Source organism: Octodon degus, unplaced genomic scaffold (genome assembly GCF_000260255.1).
Source record: "Octodon degus isolate 3935 unplaced genomic scaffold, OctDeg1.0 scaffold00325, whole genome shotgun sequence".
Taxonomy (NCBI): domain Eukaryota; kingdom Metazoa; phylum Chordata; class Mammalia; order Rodentia; family Octodontidae; genus Octodon; species Octodon degus.
Genome location: NW_004524901.1, coordinates 1,040,103 through 1,043,557, shown reverse-complemented (window position 1 = coordinate 1,043,557; position 3,455 = coordinate 1,040,103). Strand labels below are relative to the sequence as shown.

The window sequence follows — 3,455 nt, the reverse complement described above, 5'->3', positions numbered from 1 at the left end:
AAATAAATAAATTACTCATCAAAATCTGTAAATACAAAGCAATATTTTGTGATAAGAAATTTCCTTGTGAAACTCCAGAACGTTATCTTGAACGTTATCAAAAGCTGCTTGAAACAGTTTTTCAGTTTTGGAAAGATATTTCCAAAAATGAAGAGGATTCTCCAGAAGAAATTCATTTATAAGACAAAGTTCCAATTTTATATTAACTCAAACTATATACAATTAGAAAAACGTTTTTAAATTAAAAACTATGTAGTTGGAAAGCACACTGCTGAAATTACAGTTATGAAATTGTGGATAACTGCAGTAAAAATTAATAAAGAAGCATTAACTAAACACCAGAGGGCATAACACATATATCTCAGATTCCAGCAGAAAGACTAGTTTTGAGTAGTAATATGCACTTTCACAGAGTCTATGTTTTTATTCATTAAAATTTTTCTCAGATATCTGCAACTCTTCAAAATTCAAATTTTTAAACCCAATTAAAATATTCCAGAACACATCTGCTCTAAAAATCTGCAATTTGCCGAAAGCCTCTGGAAATATTGCTAGCAAAGGATTCAAGAACACTTAGTTCTAATAAACATTAGAACAGATAAAATAGACTAAAATATTAGCAAATTTAATTTGTCATGAATGGAAGACATGAAGAGTTTATTTTAAAATTGGACACATTGTCAGAATAGCAAAAATAAGCAGATGGGAAGAATTAGTTTGTCTATATCTGTGCTGCAAGAGACCTCTGTTCTTCTTCCATGTATGTGCAGCCCACAGACAAGGGGCTGGAAGCCATGGCCTGTGTGGCTGATCCATCTCATCAACCATGTTGAGAAGATAGTTACCCATGTTGTCTTGTGTGGGTCAGTCTGATCACACCCAAGACTCATTTTCTTCGGTCATCTGTAGATGACAAGTAAAGCAATTTCTGTGTCGATCGCTCCTTTTATCAATACACCTCTGGCAGAAGCCATGAGCACAAGGTAGGATGAGGTCAGCCCACCTGCCCATGTGAACCCTGCATTCCTTAGCATTGGTCAGCTGCTTCATCCTTCCCATCCAAAGGAGGACAAGTCTTCACCAGGCTCTTCAGAGGTGGAGCTCTGAGTGAGCCCTCCTGCTGCTTGACTTGTGATGTCTTTATAAAGCTGAATGAACTGGTACAAATTCCTGATCTGTGATGCTTCTGCATTGCTGCTGCTTTTGTTAATCTTGGTACAGACCACCTGTACAACCACTTTCCAAAAGGCAGAGGAATCAGAACCAGGTTGTTACTCAAAGAGAAGATGTTTTTTCCTGGAGAGTAGCCACTTTAGCAGTTACATCATTGACTTCAGCCAGTCTCCCAAGAAATTCTTCATAAGTTAAGAGGCTACTTTCTTGAACCAATGTGACATGTTTTGCTACTTTTTCTGATAACTTTTTAATAACCAGCTGTGTCTGATCTGAAAATTGTTGTCCCATAATGAAACAATGTCTTGTAGAATACAGGAAAAGTGTCACATAATTGCGCCTTGTCTCCAACTACTCTGAAGCTGGGTGGAGATGAGCCCATGCTGGGGCTTCCCGAGCCAGCCCATGCTGGGGCTTCCCGAGCCAGCCCCAAACCCCAAGCCTTGCCCAGGAAAGGGAAGTTGGGCTCTGCAGTTGAGGCTGGGTGCAGTTTCTACTCCATGGTCAGGGGTGTGCAGCAGTTAATGAAGGACATGGCAGGATGACAGCACTGCAGAGCTCACCACAGCTTTAAGGTACTGTGGTTCTCCACTGCAGCAACATTGCTCCACCAGCTGATCAGGCCTGCTGGCAAGATGTGGTGTTTTTATACAATGGAGTATTACTCAGCTACAAAGAAAAATAAACCTGAGGTCTTTGTCAGTAAGTGGATGCAACTTGAGACTATACTCAAAAGTGAAATAAATCAGACAAAAAAAGTATTAACAAAGATGAAATAAATGTGTCACAGTGAGGGTGAATATTTTGAAAAGGATGGATGACAATGTGTTTTGTTCTATAATGATTTTTTACATTAAAATTCACTGCATGTTTTTGTCACTCCTCTGTATTTCTTAGCAACCCAGTTAGCAGTACTGTGGTCCTATTTTGCACAGGATGCATTACAAGGCATTACGTGGTCAGTAAAGAAGTTGATGTGAAAAAAATACACATAGTTTCTAATTATCTCAAGAAAATACTCATTTTTCTTTACATAAGAGTATGTAATATGTATTTCCATTTTTATTTTCCTATTCAATTGGAAAAGCCAAGAAATAGTAGCATCTTGTTTTACGGAAGGACTGGCAATAATGAGTCTCTACATTGACTTCCTCTTGTTTTGTCCAATAAAAACATGAAATATGGTTGTAGCTTGTTCTAAAATATCCCTGAATAGAATATTAAATATAAGGTTATTAAACATGCATTGGTTCCATTTGAAAGTGGATTAAAAAGAGGGAGTTGTGGTATACACCTGTAATCTCAGCACTAGGGAGGCTGAGGGAGTTTGTGAATTACCATGAGTTGGAAGTAATACCCTGAATAGCAAAACTTTTTCTCAAAAAATAAATGAAATGAAATGAATCAGAATGCAACAAAATAAAAGTAGAATACCTGAAAATTCCACATAAAGTAATATGTTAGTCTCATCACTCCTCTATCTTTTCTATAACACCATCACATATTTCTGAAAAATGCACTTTCTTATCTTTACTTTCAAATTTTTTTTTTTTATTTTCATTGGCACACGTTTACAGTACATAGTGAATACATCCATCATTTGGAGCTAATACAAGTTTATAAAACATCTTAATTTTTTAACATTTCCTTCTTCTTTCTCCTCTAACCCTTCATCTTTTAGTCTTTATCCCATTTCCAATAGGTCTATTTCCCTGTTTGCTATCATCTATCTTTTCTGATTTTTAATTTATATTTTGCCTTTCTTTTTCTTTTTCTTTTCTTTTTCTTTCTTTTTTTTTCCTTTGAGGCTGGGGATTGAATTCAGGCCCTTGCACTTGCCAAAGAAAAGCTTATTCCACTGAGCCATCTCCCCATCCCCTTGCCTTTCTCATATAAGAGATACCACGCAATACTTAAGTTTGTGTCACTGATTTAGTTCACTTAACTTTATGGTCTCAAGTGATATCCATTTTCTATAAGTAATTACAATTTATCTTTATAGCCAATTGTACTCTACTGTGTTTAAGTGCCAAATTTTAACCCATGCATTAATTTCAGTTGTGCATTTGTTATATCTTTTGAGAGTCAGAAACTATGACACATCCACAAAGAAAACAGAACAAAATGAAACATAGTCTCTTTTCTGTGAAAAAGACAGGCCAGAGAAAGCATGGAGAACTGATAATTCCAAGAACAAGAAATCCTGTGTAGGTTTCTGGACAGAAAAAAATGAATAATTATCAAGAAAAGATCTATCTGTGAAGAAGTCTATGACAGGATCT

The 3,455-nt window shown here is 36.2% G+C and overlaps 1 pseudogene; it reads right to left on the bottom strand.

Annotated features, from left to right (window-relative positions):
• Nucleotides 1-657: 657 nt before the first annotated feature.
• On the bottom strand, nt 658-1,464 carry LOC101577302 (annotated as a pseudogene).
• Nucleotides 1,465-3,455: the final 1,991 nt, after the last annotated feature.